Below are 20,635 nucleotides of genomic sequence, written 5' to 3'. Positions count from 1 at the left end.
GAAATGTCTCCCAACTACTTGTTTAGATTACAGAACTTGAAATATTTCTGCATAATTATTCAAATGTTATAATTGTTAACTTTCACTATGTTGCTTCTCTGGCTAGTGTTGAGTATGCAGAGAAACAGTGCTGTATGCCTTATTTTTTTCTGTTGTAGTATATGGTTTATCAATCATTTCTCTCATTCCATGACTGCTAAAGAACCCACAGGAAATACAGCTGGCATGAGAGGGAGCTTATGAAAGAGGACTGGGGCTGATGAAAGGCAGTGGGTTGTTATCAGTCATCCCTTTTAAATAAAAATTTTCTGTTGCAAATGGGTGATTGCTTTTATACTCATTCCCTGCCTCAATGACATGCTACAAGTTGTCTACGTAGCTTGGCAACTGCCACTTATTCCTATTGGTTTTTTGCTTTACAAACAACCATCTCCACTTTCAGATTCTACTAGGATCTTAAAAAGTCTGTGTGAAGTACAGAATAGCTATGAATGATTAGCTTTAAAGGACAGAAAATACCAGTCTTAAATGTTGGGTAACAGAGGTTGCTGCCTGAACATTACTCAAGATTACAAAATGCCAATCATGCATTACTGTCACCCTCAAGGCTGCAGTTCAGGACTCTGTGTATGTATAAAATGGGGAGAGAAGATGGCTGACTAAACCCGAGTATGTCTGTTTGTAATCACATGGATCCATGCGTAGTATAATGCTATATCAGCTAATATTGAGATACCACAACTCCATGAAGATTAGAAAGGTAAATGAGAACACTTCAGTAAGTTCCCTTTAGTAATTCTTGTTCAAAAAATGGGTTGGGAACCTACAGCTTTTAAATCTAATACTGTGGTCCAAAAAACCTTTACTCAGCAGCTAACACTAAGAAAAGCCTAACTGCAGAAGGTTGACTTCCTTTTTTTACTTATGGATGGGTATAGCATTACTGGGCCTGAACAGCTGTATGCATAGTCAGAATTCAAAGACTCGAGGAGTTTAAGTTTTGAAGGCTCTGCTCTTACGGTCTGTGTTGGTGTGCCAACACCTGGAATTGAGTCCTTGACAAATAAAAGGAGGCTGTTCTCTTGCGTAACTCCCTGCTCTCAGGACATTTGTCAAAGGAGCAAGACAAGTCTATCCCCATGGCCCTGGAGGAGTCAGACTCCTGCTTCTGATCTGGCTTTGTTGAAAGCATTCTAAGCTCCTGCTGCTGAGTGCATAGCTGGGCAGGAGGGGAATGGTTAAATCCCTAACATTAGAGAGTGCAGAGCAGGGTGTGAGTTAGGCATAAGGTAAGTGGTCAAATATCACTCTATTTTGGTCCCTCCTCTGCGAGAGTGCAGAGCAGGGTGTGAGTTAGGCAGAAGGTAAGTGGTCAAATTGTCACTCTATTTGGTCCCTCCTCTGTGCTTCTGTTCTTTCTTCAAGCACCTGACAGTGGTTTCATGCTAAACAGATAACTAATTCTGGGAGTTGTGATGAGTATCAAATTAAAAATTAAACAGTTGAAGTAAACTTGAGTTCTAGTCCACCTCTGAAGCCTAGCTTACTCCTGAGCTCTTCAGGAACGGTCACAGGCTAATCCTTGCAGGTGCCACTTACGGCAAGTAAGAGCCAAAAACTTTACAGCTTCCTTCCTGTTGTCTACACTCTTATATTGCCTTGCTCCTCCCTCAGTTTGCATGAGTTCTCAGCAGCAAGGATAAAAAAATACTACTTTTATTGTATTTGCATCTTAGCTATGAGAGCATCTAAGACGCATCCTGTTTCAGCTCAGTATAAACTGCGAGTACAGCAGTATTCCCTTGCCGGTCAATGCATGTATCGCCTCCCAACTCAGTTATCCGTGCCCACCTGCCAAGAAGACAAAGCCTCTGTCGGTGAGCTTGCAGAGTATGCCCTTGTTTGCTCACTGCTCCACATAAAGTAATTAAGAGATAGATCTTTTTGCAAGATAAGGCTATAGAGAATGAAGCAGGCAGTGTAGTGTGATTACTTGTAGGATATGGAGGTGTATACCTGTATGGAAACAGAAGGAGTCTTTGTACAGCCTGCCCGTACACTTTCATGGGAGTTGCTGAAATGAAACCCAAGATAAAAATCTGACTCCTCACCTCCGTTCCTCCCCTTGGCAGGTGGAATATCCACAGCTAAACAGTGATGCAATTCCAAGATGCCAGCTCTAATTTAGATGAATTGCTAAAATCCAGGCAGCTTTTGCAATGAAAGAGATGAGGAATAGTGGTTCTTCGGTTTTGAACCCTTAATAAACACAAGGAAAAGGCCAATGATTAAACAGCACCAGTCTTGACTTTCACAGTATTGTAAAGAAGTCTGGCTTGTCTCTGTATCCACTGAATGTGCATGTGACGTGGTAAGTGCAAGTAAACTTTGAATACCTCCTTATTAGATGCTTTGTCTATCTCTGCTTCAAGTTTTTTTTCCCTATTTTACATAACTGTTGAAAACCAATGAAAAATACAATTAGGTAACTATAATTAAGGAAATAAAGATTAAATTCTTGGCATTAATACTTGCTTCCTATGTGCTCTCGGATAGAATCATAGAGTCACTGAGGTTGGAAAGGACCTTTAAGATTGAGTCCATCTGTTAACCTAATGCTGTCAAGTCAAGGATGAAATATTTCTATGAGTCCTTGCTCTTTACATTCCTTGTCTTGTCTGCTTACAGTTTGGCAGAAAGCTGTTTCATACCACGGGTCTGTATGATGCCCATTGCATTTGGTGATGGTGGGGGGTAAAGCTCTTGATGCTGCTACTGCAGAGCAGTATCATGCTTTGAAATATTCTTAAAGGGGGTAAAATTGGTCAGCCACACGGCGTTTGAGTGTTCATACAGATCTGTGCAGCAGAAGGCAGTGATGTCCCTTCCACAGGGGCTGAGGAGCGCTGGGCACCGACCGCAGCAGCTGCCGTGCGGTGGGGGGGACACCTGAGCCACCCACCAGGAAGCACTGACCAAAATCTGCCCCGTAGGCAGAGGAAGGCCTGCAGCCTACGTGTTTCACTTCGCTGATGAGCCTGCTAGCTTTTGTGTTGTAATGCAGAACTTCTGTGGCCGCCTCTGCTACATGCCATTTGGACATATCTAGTGGCCTGGGCCCTTCAAGGAACTTGGCTGCTAGGGCAGGGTTGCCAAATTCATGATGGTTTGGGTAAAAGGCAGCCAGGTGCTCCTTTCCGACAAGGCAGTGATGGCTGTTGGCCTGGGCAGTGGTGGGACTGTAGTGCGTCAGCAAGTTCTACAGGTGAAAGTGCCCACAGACAATGAGGTACTTCAGTAACGAGACAAGCAGGAGTTTTGAGTCTTGAGCAGGACTTGGGTACCTGAGTCAAAAGTGAGTCTCTGCCTAAATTTCTTTCAGCCTGATCTTAGGACTTAGCAGAGGTCTAGCACTGCAAAGGTAAAGACGTTTCCTAACTGCAGTGATGTGTGCTGGGCAGTGCAAATACGAAGATGGAACTGGTTTTAGGGAGAGCAGATGAAGATTCAAAGAAATCCTGGCTTTCGGCACATTGTTTGCCTTGCGTTAGAGAATGCTCCCGTTGGTGTTCTTGCTTCTCATCTTCTCTGGGAAGAGAAGACTGACAGGAAAGCAAGTAAGTTACCTGCGTCGGTGTTCGGAGCAGAGGAACTGGGAAGCTTTCCTATCAGAGCCTTGCTTTGCAAGAGCTTAGTCCAAGGAACTGTTGGAAATGGATGTGCCAGTAACAGCGTTTTAGGGCAGTTGATAAAATGAGCACTAAGAGCTCTCCAGGCCCAGGTGGTATGGACTGAAGGAGACTAGAGGAGTTTGCAGTAGCTGTGCTAGATATTGTACCGTGGGATTTTTAAATTAACCTTAGGAACACAGAAATGGAAGGTAGTAAATGTGATACTAGTCTTCAAGAATGTTGAAGCTTGTAAAATAGACTAAGTATGATGCCCATAATAAATAAATCAAAGGGGGAAAAAATACATTAAAGAGCAGAACGAAGGGGATACATGAATGAATACAAACTATTGAGAGAATCTTTTGCAGAGAAGTAATGCTTACAAATCTACTTAGCTCTTTCCAGTGAGTCCCTGAGCGTGGTACTTGTATGTGGCATATTCGGATTTTCCAAATGCTGTTAAGGCAAGGTCCTTCAGCAGCTCTTAAGAGAAGGTAACATGCCAAGACAAAGGAGAAAAATCTCAAGGGTAAATGGGTGGGAGAAAGCTACGGAGTAAATAGTCATTCCCACCTAAGGAAGATTACCAGTAAAGTGGGTCAAGGAGCTGTGGTAATGCACGTTCCCATGCGATCTTAGGGTTAAATAGCAGATTGATTGTTGATACAGGACTATTCAGAAAAATAAGAGCTTCCTGTGGGAAAACAGGTAAAATAATCTCATATTATTGACGAAATGGCAGAGGAAAGCCTACATTGACAGAACACAAAGGAATTCACATGGGAGGAAAGTATCCTAATATGTCTATGACACAAGAGGCTTCGGAGTGGTATCTGGGGAAGGTTCTTCTGCATTATGCATAGTTCTCTGAAAGCGTCTGCCCAACCCTTTTATTGAAGGGACCAATTGGAATATTAATTATCAAGAAGGGAACAGAACAGAACAAAAATATTGATATGCTGCTATATAAATGTGTTTGGTTTGAATGCTGTCTGCAGTCCTCGAAAAGGATCAAGTAAAACTAGAGAATATGGAGAGAACCAGTGTCCAAAGAGATGGAGGAACTTCCATACAAGACTGCAAGCTGTATGACTCGCTGAAGGAACTCTGGGAGGGTGCTGGAGGGGAGAAGTCAGCATTGCATAGGGCTAGGAGCTGATGAAATGATCAGTCAGGATTTTCAAACGGATGAAAGGAAGATACTGGGGTTTAGTATGCAAAATGTAATTACGTTCAAAATGAGGCTAGTGGGGGCATATTGTGGAAGCCAAAGGTATAAGTGTGTTCAAAAAGAGATTAGATCCATTCAAGGTGGTTAGGATGTTCCTTGGCACTGACTATAAGTGGTGTGGATGTAATCTCTGGCTTGGGAATTCCCTTTAAACCTCTGATCCCCAGCGTGTGGGACATTTTGCCAGAGATGGAATCGCTTTCCTTGCTGAAAGGGTTCCTGTTGGAAAAGGATGTCAGACCACACTGCCTCTTGCTCTGACCCACGGTGGCAACAGTTAGATTCCTTAATTGGGGCCCTATGGTTGGGTTTCTTTGGGTACTAGATACTTGATTTCAATCTCCGTGCCTGTCAACATGACAATTTTCGCAAGCAGCATTCAAATGTATTTAATTAGATACATCGGTGTCGGGCATTTTGTGTAGTGGCAACGACTTGACCGTATCTGTACAATGTTATCTGGCATCCCACCTTTGCCTTCTGCCTGAGCCGCTGCCTCAAGCAGTCACGCAGGTTTTGTAACTTCCCTGCCGAGACCATAGGCTGTGCCTCAGCAGGGCGCCTGGAAGCTGGGATCATGGCAAGGACTTGTGCCTGGATGCAAGCTGGGAGCAAGGCTGCAGGAAAGCAAGAAGCAGAGCAGTCAACTACGGCGCTTTGTGGTAGGAGCAGGGTTCAGGTCTGCTTGTTAGAGGTTTGGTCTTACAGGTTCACTTTCGGACCTGTGTATGCACTATAACTTCCTCGGCTCGTAACCACGGACGGATCTAGGTGGCACTAAGTCACATTTTGCACATTGCCTGTTGATAATGCTGGCAGCAATTCCTGCCGGCAGCTTCGGTCGGTGCAGGTCGCGATGTTCCAACAAGCGCTTTGGCACGCTGCTGGGTTCTTTCTGCACGGGCAGGTCTATAACAAATCCTGTAAAACTTGTTTAACTCGCTCGTGCTTTGCACCATTCCCCCTGCGCTCAGCCTTCCCACAGCACCTTGCCTCACACTTTGCTATATGCGTGTCCTCATTCCCTGTTCTGGGGCACTACCTGGAAGCTTTCCGGTAGTGGTTTCATGGGGAAATGCCAGTTCAAGAAGTTCACAGTGTTCCTTTCAAATTATTCTGGGTTTCACTTTTGATAGGTGCCTGATATCATTTGGGCAGACACCCGCCATGCTTCCTAGCATAAGGCCTCCATGTCCTGGAGCTCAGGCTCTTTCAGGATCTGGAGTGAGCCTGCTGGAAAACCAGGAACCCCACAGCATTTGCTGTTGACTTCGTGGTCTGTCATTATATCAGAGCATTAAATCTTGCCCCTTCAGCCATGGGTCAAGCATAGTTTTGAGTTCAGGGAGGTTCTGGTTCATGGAAGACTAGTGAAAAATAAACTTTCCTGCATATTGGACATCCTACTTCTGACTATGTCTGGAAACCTGTATGTTCCCAGAAGGGATGTGCATAAAGACTGGTTGTGTAATGAGTTAATCCATAAACATTGCTAATGCATGAGTTGTGCATCCAAAGCTAGTGCATCGAAGTACGTTTTCAACAAGTTTATTCATCTTACCTGCTTTCAGTAAACGGGAGCATTGCAAGTGGAGACTTGCTCATTCTTCTTAACCAAAATATCTTATCTTTCTTAATTTTGCAATTATAATAATAAGTTGAAGTCTGTATTGAGATAAGATATCACAGGTTAATTTTAGTCTTAAGTGTCTCTTAGAGCATCATAGCCTGATAATGAAGAATTTCCTTTCCCTAAGACAGGCCAAGTATAAAGGAAAGATGAAGATATTAATGCCGGACTAGATGAGGCATCCACTTCCCTCTGCAGCAAAACCATACTGTAGTTCCTGGTGTGAATGAATTCAATTAAAAAAAAAAAAGCACACAACAAAACAAACAAAAAAGCCCAACCAGAAAGAGGGAGGTGCTGCATCTCCACTGTTCTGCCCTGTGCCTTGCCAAGAGCCTCTGGGAGGGTGAGAAAGTGCCTGGTGCTCTCCTGCTTTCTCCCAGCCTTCCCTCTGCTTCCCTGAGCAAGTCGGGCTTTTCTGTAGAGCGTTTTCCCGACCCACCTAGTAACCTGCCTCTGCCCTTCTGCACATCCTGCTTGGCCGCCTTCAGAGAAGGTGAACTGAAACTATTTTGGAAGTCTCGCCAGGTGCACTTTAGAGGGAAATATTAACACTACTTTGTCTTTTCAGGGAATACTTTTCTGAGTGCAATGCCTAGGCTGCATCCTTTTCCTTGGTTTAAGCAGTTGTGATTGATAACTAATAAAAAATGACTAATACAGACCTCTTCTTCCCCCCACCGCTTTTCCCCTCTGACTGCTAAGCTCACAATATGCAGGTGAAATGCTTTGGCTTTGGTTCCAGGTGCTTGCCCTACTCTTTGTATGATTAAGTTTACTGGAACTTATTTTTACCCCTACCCATGAAGACAACCACCTAGACCTGAATTACTGATCCTGAATTAAGGATGATAAAAGCAGAGGTATTGATAAATTTCAGTAGAGTGCTGGTTTTGTCATTAATGAGAATATTAGCTGTGATCCTTATACTTTGAAGGAGCTCTAAGAGCTTCTTTTTAGCCCACTGAAACTGGTCTTGCTTTGCACTGAGCTCCTCAGGCTTCCGATTTTCTGACCAGCAGGATGACATCCAAACTCACAGGACTGGCACGACCAACATCAGTACTGTGTGTTCTCATCTGTCTTAATGAATCACTTTCTCCCCATTTCAACTAGTAAGAAGCTGTTGTGCCAAAAGCTGTATGTGAAGATATATGCAACACATCCTGATCTCCTGACTGTCAGGAGGAAAGAAATTCTTTAGTATGGTCTGATTTATCATTGATAAACCCACGCTGGGCACTGTGTCACTTCCCACGTTATTATCGTTACGTACTTTTCTTCTTAAATCTAGACATACTTTTGAGATCAGGCTAATTAATCTTACGTAGATCAGCACCTTTTTGCCTTTTTTTTTTTTTTTCTTTTTTAATCTCGGTGACCTTCAAACATGTTACATTCACTTTAAAAGGAGTCTACCTCACCTGGAATTTCATATGCCAATCCTTTTGGGAATTACCGAAGAGCAGCTTGTTGGGGTCAGAATTAAGGTCCACGTAGCCTAATGCCTTGCCTCTGACCAATACATTTGCCTGGGGCAAATGTGCAGTGATGCTTCCGAGATGGCGATCGGCGCCTTCCCTTGGGTGCAAATGAAGTTTCCCTTCCAATTCCAAAATGATGGAGTTGTGCAATACCATGCTCAGCTTCAGTGGCTGGCCTGCCTTTGCTCCTTGGAGACGTTATGGTCCTCGCTGAGAACTGAGGCAGAGAATTGGTTTCTTTTTGGGGTTATACGGAAATTTAGTTATCTGTATCATGTCCTCATTTTTCCCTGTTGCCTTTTATCTATGAGAGAACATCCTATTTGTTTTAACATCCTTTGCAGGGGCAATCTTAGCTTACCTTTTAGATAATAAATAATTTTTTGAGTTTTTCCCCTTTTTTTGGAATGTTCTCAAATTTTTTATGTCTGGAATTCTTGCTCTTTCAGACTTTAAGAAAAATCAAAAGCCGTATTCTTAGATCTATTTTTGTTTATTTGTCCTGCCACTTTATTTTAATCTGTGATCACTTCTTATTTCTAAAAGAAAATCTTGCAACCCTTCTATCCTTCTTGCTTAACCAAATGAAACTGAGTGGCTTTTGCCTTCACAGATTTAAGGGCTATTTGGTAAAGAGAAATGTCTCTCTCCAAGTTGTGTCTTGAACTTTTTTTTTATTTTTTCCTCCTATTTTTTCAAGGATGTCAGCCTCCCATAAGGGTATATACCATATGGTGATGTTTAGTCTCTGGTTTAACCCCTGTGGTCTCTGGACAGCTGTCCATTCCAGTAGGCAGTGCTGCTGCCCAGGGGGGCAGACATGGATGTCACCTCCTGGTCAGAAGGGTCAGAAAGGAACCAGAAGCCTGAGGAACTTGGTCTGAAACAAAACCATAAATCAGTGCCCTCCTCACGCTGCTGGTATGGTGTGGCCACGGATCTGCCCTGGGAGGATCATTTCAGGTGGGGCCAGGACTGGTGCTTGGTGAGCGCTGAGGAACTGACTTGAAGAGACTTCCTCAGCAGAAGGATGCTCTGCTGTTCTTCTACGCCCCAAGCTCAACTACTTGACCTGATCATAACATTGTCTTTTAATTGCTTCATGCTGCGTTTCTACCGTAACTGCTGCTTCCTGGCTGTCCTTGCATTAATGACTGCCAGCTTTTAACGCGCGTTGGGACTCTCTCAACGTCACATCTGTACCAGTGGCAGCCGGAGTGCAGGTTTGCTTCCTTTGTGGTTATTCAGCTGTCCCAAAGTCTCATGGTCAGAACAAAGCAGCGCCCATGCGTGGAGTGGTTTTCTCTTCATACCGTTGTCAGGTACTGTCCTGGGGTATGTCATCATCAGTAATCACAGAATCAATATGGTTGGAAGAGATCTCAAAGATCATCAAGTCCAACCGTATACCCAATGCCACCATGCCCACTAAACCCACTAAACCATGTCTTGAAGCGCCACATCTAAACGTTTTTTGAACACCTCCAGGGATGATGACTCCACCACCTCCCTGGGGAGCCCGTTCCAATGCTTAACGACTCTTACAGTGAAGAAGTTCTTCCTAATATCCAGCCTGAACCTCCCCTGGCACAACTTGAGACCATGTCCTCTTGTCCTAGCTGATGTTCTAGAGTAATACGTCATTGTCCAGTCGATGTCAAATTGATAGCAGCATTGGTAGAAGAGCTGGTACGCCAGTGCCACCAGCCCCTTCTCGTCTTTGCATGGGCCTGCAATTTTGGCATAAAACGGGCAGCTCTTGACAATGTCTTCAATCCACCTATTCATTTCAAACCAAGACAAAAAGTCTTTTAGCCTTCTTAGATCTCTGTATCTGTATATATAAAATAATTTTATTAGTCAGAGTCTAGGTGCACTTAAATAGGTTTCTACCTGTACTGCCAGTTTCCTCATATGCCAGTAAGAGGTTGTTCATCTTTTGTATTCGTAGCTCTACCTTTTTTGGGGGGGTATGGCTTTGTTTTGAGCTACAGCTTTGTAATTGTTGTCTGAGCTGTACAATACTGACACACTGCTGGCTCTGGACTATATTTTAGCTCACTTCTGATGGATCCTCAAGGAAAAATTTCTGCACTTACCAAACCTCTTCTACGTTGGCAAATTACACGTGTTGACTTCAAACACACAGAGCCTTTCAGGGATGTCTGAAAGACGGGTTTCTTGAGGCCGTTGATCACAAATGTTTTTTTGTCCAGAGTCAGACAACACTGGTCTGCCAATGAACAGGTCTAAAATTTGTTACGACTCTACCCTGTGACCAAACTTGTTGTTTCTGCTCAAACCATGCTGGTTACTGGTGTCTGTTGGTGCCCAGGCCACATACTACCAGCCCCTTGGGCTGAACCACGGGCTGCTGGTGTTTTAAGAGTACAGTGCCCATGCACTCCTTTAATGCCTCACTGTTACTGTAGTCAGGTTCTTTATTTAAGTCCTTCAAGGGCTAAAGCTTTACTAGGATTTGTATCAGTGTTTTGGATACTTTTGCATGGGAATGCTCTAAAGCAGCTGATTCGGAGAGCTAAATTAGGTACCCATTTCTGAACTTCATTTACTGTTTTAAGGAAGTTTGTATTCCTTTCTGCTCTGATAGACAGCTGTTCCCGATTGACTCCTATTGACCATGATTTCTCTCTATACCTAGGAATGCTCCTTCTAATAAATACAGTTTGCTGTAGCTCTGCTCTTATATTGCCAGTTCTTTCCACAGCTGCTCAGAAGATGAAGTCATGCTTGTCCAACCTGATTGCCTTCTATGATGAAACGATTGGATCTGGAGACAAGAGGGGAGCAAGGGATGACGTTTACCTTGACTTTAGCAAGGCTTTTGACGCTGCCTCCCACAGCACTCTCGTAGCCAAGGCAGGATATTAGGAACTGGGTAGATGGACGGACAGCTAGAAGATGGGCGAAACACTGGCTGGATGACCATGCATCCTCATCAAATCTGCAGATGATAAATGCTTGAGGGTAGGGCTGCTTTTCCCAGGCAGGCTAGAGGAATGGATCAACGGGAACCTCATAAAATTCAGCGAGGACAAATGCCAAGCCCTGCCCTGGGGAGGAAGAGCCCTGGGCACCAGGACAGGCTGGGACTGCCAGGCTGGGGAGCAGCTCTGCGGAAAAGGCCACGATAGTCAGCGAGCTGAGCACGTGCCTGAATGTGCATCAGCACCGGCTTTGCTCTTCTAACAGCCCTCTGCCTGTGGAGTGTTCAGCTGAGGTACATTAGCCAAGTATAGCTGTTAAATTAAGTTTTATAGCACCCACCGTGATTGAAGTCCTCTTTAGTAGTAGCATGACTTGCCCTGTGACCGCTGCGCAGTAAGCTCAGCCAGCTCATCCTATAGCCTTGAAAATGAGGGATTTTTTTTTAAATTATGTGAACTGGATGTCAAGGTCTTTTTATTTCCACTTCAGCCTCTCGAGATCTTCCCTGTCTTCTTTAAGAGTGCCTGTTGGAGCCCATCCTGCCCCTATATCTGTCTGATACAACAAAGAGCACAGTACATTTGTAACATAAGCAGGGCAAGGAGGAAGCCATAAATGTGTCTTTTCTGATGTGCTGTTAACCTATATGTCCAGTTCACTGCTGACTATCTTTATGGTAATATCTTTATTGCTGCTTTCTGTCTGTCTTCTGCTGTGACAATGACGTTACTGTGAAGAGCAGTGGTTCTGGCATCTGTTTCCAGTTCAACGTTGCAGCATCTCTGGATGACTAGCAGCACGCCTGGCTCGGGACTCATGCTGGTTTCACAGATCTGCTTTGTGCAATGCCCAGATTGCACCTTCGTCCTTATTACGTGACACAGACCTCCCAGAGGAGCGGCCCTCCCTCTGCCTTGGTGGTAGAGCAGACCCGGGCTCTTTCCCCGTTCTTGAGGGCCGGGGCGTTGCGTGGCTCACATCCATACACCGAAACTCGCTTCTGTCCCAAACTAGGGTCATCTCACCCAAACGGCCTCTCCTGAGCTTGCGCTGTCCCGTGAATTTTCTGGGAAGGGAGTAGTTGGCTCAGGCAAAGCTTCTGGTGGGTCGTTTGCCACCGGTGTGGCAGTGAGTGGCAAACCCGAGCATTCCACAGCCGCTGGCACAGGGAGGTGACTGGATGGCACATTGGCAAGGGCTGGCGTTGGGCAATTCCCCATCAACGGCTGCTTCCCAGAGGAAGGCAAACAATACCGTATTGGGGAAGGGAATCGAGATCAATGGCATTTGGTCTGCAGTTGGGCCCAAAAGCCCCTCAATTTTCTGCTTACCCCAGGGAAACATCAGGAGGCTAATGCTGCAACCAAGGTGCTTTTTTTCTTTTTTTCCCCTAAATCAAATAATTTCTTGAGAAAGAAATTTCTCTTAACTGAGAAGCTTTTGGTCCGGCACTCCTTTAATGGTGAGGCGCATTTATTGCTCTTCTGTTGCAGAGGGCTCTTAGGGTGGGTAGGGGCTGTGTTCGCAGGCTGGGGTCAAACCAGTGAGCGGGGACCGGGGCTGAGGAAGAGGAGGAGGAGGCTGTGACTGGAGCCCGTTCCTGAGTGTCTTGCATCCACTTGAGGGCACCCCAGCATTGTCGACAGCAGAGATTTTGCTAACTGCACAGTGGACTGTTCCCTGCGTTTGAAAGGAATCTTTACAAAAATCCCAAACAAACAATTGCTTAATTTATTTAAAACCACCACTGTCTTGTAAGAACACCTATTTCTGATGGGTTTTACCTTCCCCGGATTACGGACACCTTGCCCTAGCACACAAGACCCTCTACTGCAGTACACACCTTATCCCAACCCTTTCAGGGACTCCAAACGGGGAGATGAGCTTCGTGGGTGAGCAGACTCAAACGGAGAGAAAGTAAGGAGTAATTTATCTCCGAGCTGTTGTGGCAGATGACCTTTGCTTGGAGGGCCAGGGCGGTGACAACTCCTTTATTTCAGAAGGGCCTGAAAACTGAAGGCATTGCGGGTGGGTCAGGCGTGCAGCCCCCGGCAGCATCGCTCCAGCAGGTAAAGCCTCCTCCATGGAGATGCTGAACTGCTTCGTCCTTCCCTTTGACCTCCCGGGCCCGCTTCCCAGCCTTCCTTCACGCAGGGCTTTAACCTCAGCCGCCAACGGTTCCAGCTGCAACCAGGCTAATGCAGTCGTGGTTTTTTGTTACCCTCTGCACCAACCGCTGCAGGCAGGGGCGAGTCGGGCTCGGAGTGCAGGTGCATTTGCTCAGCAAAGGGAGTCCCTTAAAGACGAAGGTCACCTTCATATGACTGAGCAGCTCTGCCCGGTATCGCACAGCTCCCGCGAGCAGCAGAGGCTGAGCCCCAGAGCCCAAGCAGCCTTGACTCGCCCTGCGTTCGCTCAAAGCTCCGGCGTCTCGGCTTTGTCGCTCAACGGAGAGTGATGCTGACGGTGGCCGATGGACGGTTACTTGCTGGTTTTAGGAGGATTCTCAGTTTTGGCAGAGAGGGTTGACTGAAGGTCTGACTAAACTGGAAAGGACAAAGGAGTGGTTTGCTCCCACGATGGACGATTGCTAACCTTGTAGGAGTGCTTCAAAGCGCTGCGGAGAGCTGCCCGGGGAAACTTCCCAAGGGGTACTTTGAATTTAAACTGATTACCTCAGAGGAACAAAAAGGAGGAGGCATGTGCTTCTCTGGCAAGTGGTGCGGGCCTTGGAGTTGTGCCCCAAAAGTGTTTCTCTTTGTATTTCAGAGGCTGGGCCGCTTCAGGCTTGTCAGCACAAGAACAGGCTCCCAAATGCATAAAGCTTCAGTAGGGGAGATCTGTCCTATAAAGCGAGAAAGAGCATGAGTGGATTTAATTTGGGGCTCAGCCCGGGACTCCGAAGAGCCCTGGCTGGCAGGGCACCAGGCGAAGAATCAGAAAAATGGTTTTGAGTCTCAAATCCACCGCCGGGTTGTGTGACAAACTGTGTGGCCTCTTGGAGCCTCAGCTTCACGAGCTGCTCACGGCACTTAATTGCGCTCAAATGCCTGAAATGTAAGGGTGACATTGCTGTCTAGATTGGCTTTTGTTATTTATCGACCTTATCCTTCTCAGTGACTCATCTCTTCCAGAGCTCCTCTGCAACAGATGAAATTTCACCCTGATAAAAGGCTTTAGGAAGGCTGGCATTGGTCTAAGGGGTGGGAAAGCCTCTTGTCCCTGGGTCAGCTGCTTGCTCACCAGATATTTGTCTCCAAGATTTTAGCTTTGTTGAACGAGGATGGTGATCAGGCTGTGAGATTTGGGACTGCCAGTCATTCCAGTGAACTTGTGCCAGCCAGGAGTGAGGCGCAGCCCGCGCTCTCCACAGAGGCTGCAAATGGGATGACGGCTGATTTTTATGAACTCTTGGGAGAAGGAATATCAACAGAAATAATTCCCTGGCTTTCCATAGCGAAAGCACAGACATCTCCCCCTTGCAGAGCTGTGGCAGAGCTGTGCGAGGGTCTCCTGCTGTCCCGGTCAGCCCATGGTACCTGCATTGTCTCTTGCTTCACATGCTCCAAGTGAATGCTGTCCCGGTCAGCCCATGGTACCTGCACTGTCTCTTGCTTCACATGCTCCAAGTCAGTGTGTGGTTTGAAAGCCCAGGGATCAACTCCACGAGTCGTTGTGACCGTTATCCCCTTCCTCTGTCAGGCCAGCTAATCAACGGATTTTCTGTAAAGAACACAGAACTATCAACGGTGAACATTTACTCCGGGAACATTTCTGAGTCACCCTGTTAAAGCAGTTTGGTATAGGTGTCAGAAGAAAATGGTTCCTGTTGACTAGCATTGAAGAGATGACTATTTAACAGGCACCTGCATGGTTCAAGAAGGCATTGAGAAATAGGCTTGACTGTATGCTTTTGTGGGGTGGTTCTACCACCTTCAGAGGCCTGTAGGTTCTCCTCCGGTTGTCTATGAGCTCTGCACTCTCCCTTTGAGGCGGTGGGTACCTCAGCTCTGCTTCTCAGTCTGCAGCTCCTTTCCCTTCCTGCCCAACTCCTCCATCCATTCCACGAGGAGTGGTTACCTGCAAATCCCTCCTGCTCCTTGTTTCCTTTTGCATAAATCCATTAGCTTGGCAGCTTCTAGTACCTTTATACCTCATCTTCTCCACTGCATCTTTTTCATATAAGCTCTTATTTCATGGCAGATGGCTCTCCTGGCCACCATCTCTGATGCAGTGAGATGCAGATTCCATCTGTGTCACCGCAGAGCGGTCATTGCAAACCTGTTTTGTATTTCTAGCTCTACCTTGTATGGCAGCACTGCCCAGAATAACCTTTGCCCCTCTGTTTTTATTTCACCTGGAAATCCTGTTCATTCAAACTGACTGAAATATCTACATGCAGTGGAACATAGGGACGAAGGTGTGAAGGGCTTTGTCAATAATTTTAGGTGGGGATACAGAGCTTATACAGAGCTTGCCTTTTTTTTTTTTTTTTTTTTCAGCCTTATGTCTCTTGTGAATATAAACTGGGAAATTAGTATTAGAATTGCTGGAGAGAGGTGCAGCAAGAAGGGATCAGTCATGGGTCATGTTAGCTGGGGAAAGCTGCCCCTGGGCTCTCTTGGACTGCTCTAAAACACAGCAAAGCGTATGCAAAACCCTGATTAAAGAGGCCTCCTTGTACTTAAATACATGTACATGTAAATGATGATTTTATTTTAAAAAAAACCCAACAAGCTTTGGTGTCTTTGCAAAGTTGACATTAAAGCACTGGTTTCACAGTGTGAAGTAAAGACAAAATCAAAGCAAGGCTACTTGAGGCTTGGTGTCAAATGGTACTCACTGCGTTGTGGCTTTGTAACGTAAACATGGTCATGTCAGACCAGAGATGAATGTTTTCCATTAATTTTACTTGTGGCATAAACAAGATGGGATTAGGTGTATTTTTGCTTTTGAAACAGCATATTTAGCAAGCACATGCTGCTGCTGGTTCCCAATTAAAGGTTAACTACAGTCAGCTGTCATATTGGTTCTCTTATCAGTTGTTTCCTATCTGTGAAGTCAACCTGCATATAATTCTCTGTCCTTGAGTTTTGCAATTACACCTAGGTGGTTTGGTTTGCCTTTAAGACGGTTAGAGTGAAAATAACTAATAGACTCACGGAGATCGTTGTCAGATCAAAAGTCACTGGGTTCATGCACAGAAGCACCAGGTGCGTGGTCATCATCCTGTTTGTAGCTAATCCATCTGCACGTTCAGGGACTCAGAAGTGCACCTGGATTAGTCAAATGACGGAGTGAGAACAAAGAAGTCTGGGAAATAGAGCGACAGAGCAAAGCTTCATAATACTCTATAAACAGGGAAGTATTTTTCCATCACTGCTGCCCTTGCTATTTGTATACCATAAATAGCACCAGTTACAGGTGATCCACATGCATGAGGGTATATGCCAGCAAGTATCTTAGAAATAATGATATATGGTAATCAGGGTTAATCTGTCTTCCCTTTTTACTTTCACGTTTAGAAATGTTTGGGATTTTTTGAGAGAAATGAGCTAGGATGCACCTGTAAGTTGCTAGGGTGTGTTTACTTCTTCTATTAATTAGTTTTGTGACGACTCCAGAGAAGATCAAGGTCCAGTTGTTTTACCCGCTCTACAAACACCCAGTGACAAACAAGCACACAAAACAGCAGGCAGGACAGAGAGGCCCAGCAGAAAACATTTGGTTATAAAGGAAATTAATGCACATTTTGATGTACCTGCACGTGCCATTGCTTCTTTCAGCATTTTTGAATCACAGTATCAGCTACGCACAGCTAAGGCACATCCAAACCCAAACGCTTGTTGTGTGGTTTCTTGTGGATGTCGGTGCTAGAAATACCTTATTTGCAGGGAAAAATGCTGTTAGATTTTTAAATAAAGAAAATTAAAGGGAAAAAAAAATCTTCCTGCATTCCTGTTTTTTATCTTTGAGATTAAAACTTTAATAGTAAGCTCCTAGCTCAGACAGTGAAGTGTTAATTTCTTAATAAACAATACCAATGAGCAACAATAACCAGTAATAATATTTTTTCCAATAATTTTATTTGCTTGTTTAATTTGCTTCCTCAGTGGTTCTCATCTTCTAAACGCCTCCACCTGTTGAGATTTCGGTGTTGGGATTTAACATGTAACAGAATGCACAAAGACCTCGCTCTTAATCTCACCCTTACCCTTTTCAGCACCAAAGTGGTTGCGTGACCGTGTGGCATCTGAATCATTTTCACGGGTTTACTGTAAACGGCAGAGGTGCAATAAAACAGCAACTGGAGCACTTCACTGCTACTGCACCGGTGAAGTCATTCATTTTGCTGACATCAATATTGTGCAGCTACTCTTCTGTCAAAATGCCCTCAGTAATATTTTTCAAAAGAAAGTTTGATCTTCCAGAGACCTCTTCCTCTCCTGCTATTATGATTATTCAGTGGGGTGGGATTTTCTATGCTCTACTCATTTTTTTCTGTTCTCTTGCTGCTTGAAATGACAGTTTGGGTCTAGACGTGTGTTCTCTGATGCTCTATTAACAATCTGCTAATCCTCCGTGGACACTGACACACAAACTCAAACAGAAGGTGAGGAAGGCTATAGCTAATGAAGCAGCTAGCCCTCTCCTTGCTGGTTTTTCAAACCATACAGCTTGCTGTGGACACATGAACTTAGGGGAAAAAAAAAAAGAGTTCTTCCCAAACAAATACTTCTAGTTAATCTGCATGGCACTTTTAATATATTCTATATTATTTGTTTTAACTTCAGAAGTGTTTAAAGTGTCATTTTGTTTTGAGATTTAAAATAAAATCAGAATTCCTTTTTTTCCCATTTGTTTTGACTTCATTTTTGCTCCAGATTTTGGGGGTTTAAAGGTGACGCTGGAAGTCACAATAAACCGAACACCTCACGTTGATAGTTGCTGAAGAAAAAAAGGGTGTGAAATCAAAATTTTCACAAGTTTGTTTTCTACTGGGTGTTCCAATCTCAAATTTGAGCTGAAAGACAAATCTATTCTTTGCCGTAGTTCAGAGTTAATGAGTAAAGCCATGTTAGCACACGCGACAGCAAACGGAGCAAAGGCGAATGCTGTCCTTCCAAACGCTGCTTTTGTCACTGGAGGGGTGGCAGACCCCAGCTCCCGCGCTCAACACAACTGCATGGCAAACATCATCGCTGGTGGATGCCCCGGGATGGGAAATGCTGCTGCTGCCTGTGAGCGAGACCGAGCAGACGGGGCCGCTGCCGCGGGGTCTTCCCTCCCAGCCACCTCCTGACGCCTCTGAAGGTACGCAGGACCTTATTAGTCAGGTTAACGTGCAACAAAAATCATTATAACTGCCATGGCTTTTCCTGCGGATCGTAATTTCTAATGTCTGGAAAAATGCCGTAAGAGGAGTTATCTGTCTTTGCTGAAATACCTGTGCTGGGCACAGCCCGCATTTCCCTGTCCCGTGTAACCTGAAGCCTTGGAGAAAGCCCTGTCCCAAAGGTCCCGGTAAGAATCTCACTCCAGCTGCTGAGACTCTCCTCCTGCTGACCCAGGGACAAGGTTTTTGCTCGTCCCTCAGACCAGCTCTGCTGTCCTTTTCCACCGATGAACCAGCTCAAGGTCATTTTCTTCTCTCTGCGGATGACTTTTCTCCGGCTTTCCAAGGCAGGTAAGGCACTCTGAGGAGTCTGGTGGGTGCAGCAGTGTGTGGGACCCCGCAGGAGCACAGAGCTCTGAGGGGTCACCTCCTACCACAGGACGGGACCTCCTGGGGCAGCTTAGTACATCTTGTCCCAGCAGCCTCCCCCAACACTGAGCTGGGAGCTGGGCTGAAGTACCCTCCAAAATGCTGTCACCTCCACATGGGTGGTTGCCCTCATCTCTAGTCTCAAATGAGATCAAGTAATGAGCTGTCTCATTTGTTCACACTTAGGAGAGTGTATACAACATGATTAGCAGGGTACATGGCGTGGGTACAGAATAGGAGGTTTACTATGAAACATTTATATCCAGGGATTTGGGCACTTCCCAGCTCAGCTGCACTTCACAATGAGCAGAGAGCTTGTGAAGGGCCTTGGCCAGTTACGGGCACAGCTGTGACCTGTCTGAGCGAGGACAAACCCTCCAGCCCTGTCCAAAGGAGATTCACATCTCCACAACAGATGGTATCAAGTACTGGCTTAATGGAAGGAAGCGCTGGAACCTTTCTTGCTTGACCTAATGAACAAGAAGTACACGGGGCAGGAGGAGGGAAGAAAAGAGGGAGAGGTTTGGACCAGAATGACCCTCACTGCTGGATCTGAGCTGTAAAGAGAAGCAGGTCCTGAAGGTACGAACGCTTCAGTCCATCCCAGTTTGGATGTACCCTCCCACAGGACTGCCGCCAAGCTCTTACCACCTTGTCACAGGAATCAGGGAGGGTGCAAGGATTGTTGAGCACCAACCTAAACGCTCTGCAGACACGTGCTTCTCCTGGCCTTCTGTTTCTTTTTACGTGTTCACACAAGCCTTGCAGCTCTTCTGACTGACCTGGATTCTCCAGCACTCTCAGCTGCTTCCAGATGAATCTTGCCTTTCTGAACACGATTTCAAGTATGTGGCTGGACTCTGAAGTGTCTGTTCCCTTCGGGGTGGTAGTTCGAGGTATCAGACACTCTCTCGAGGACAATGCTCCTCATACATGTGTTTCCCAAGGTAGCTAAAGGAGAAAAAGGTATGTCTCCGCTTAGTTTCAAAGACCAGTTTGAGAGGTGACAAATACAGGCATCTCTGAAGGAAAAATCCCTTTTGGTAGCCACTGCAAGCTAGGAGCAGTCACTGGCATACAGCATGGTAAAATCACACCTGAATTGTGTGGGTCCTGAAGGAGAACATTACACTAAGACTAGAGAACACACTTGATTTCTTGCCTGCTGTTTTATAACGTGTTTGAAATCAGTACATTGCATACATTTCAATTTCCATTGCTCTAATGATCTGATGATTTCCTGAAACACTTAGATGGAGTTTCCACTGACCTTAGAAGAATAGTATTTGGTAAAAAGCGGTTAGAAGTGCAGACTTTTATGAGACAAATGGAGCCAGACTTCTCTTTCAAAAATATGATTTTTGCAAATGTGGTTGCTTCTAAAAATCTCAGAGCTGTTTTTCAGAGTGACAGGAATAAAATAAATGCCAGAGTAAGCAGCAGTTGATCTCAACGCTGAAATCCCAATACTGAATGAGTAAAGCACTCACGTACTGCATACACAAATAGGTGCAGAAGAAGGTCTGAACGTCTTGCAAACTACCAGTGAATGGCATGGAAGTGCTTGAGTCTTGTGGCCACCTTTAACTCCGTGGGCAACTCACATCTCCACATGAATATTTACAAATAACATTTATCCTGTCATGATCTGCTCTTACAAATGTGCTCAGGTCTATCTTTTTCTCCTTCCCCTCCCTTCAGTTTTTAACTTGTACTATTTAAAAGTTTCAGAATCTTCTACTCACTCAGCATCCTGATTCTTTCTACACAGAGACACTGCGACTGTCTTACTCTGGGTTTGAGCACCCAAAATTCATTTTCTTAGCCTTAGTTTCCTAATCCTGTTTGTGCAAAACTATGCGGCTCTTTGGCGAGGTGTTCACATCCTTTCGGCGCCATTCCTGC

Source organism: Cariama cristata, unplaced genomic scaffold (assembly GCF_000690535.1).
Source record: "Cariama cristata isolate BGI_N322 unplaced genomic scaffold, ASM69053v1 scaffold8573, whole genome shotgun sequence".
In the NCBI taxonomy this organism is placed as follows: Eukaryota; Metazoa; Chordata; class Aves; order Cariamiformes; family Cariamidae; genus Cariama; species Cariama cristata.
This window is presented reverse-complemented; position numbering follows the sequence as displayed.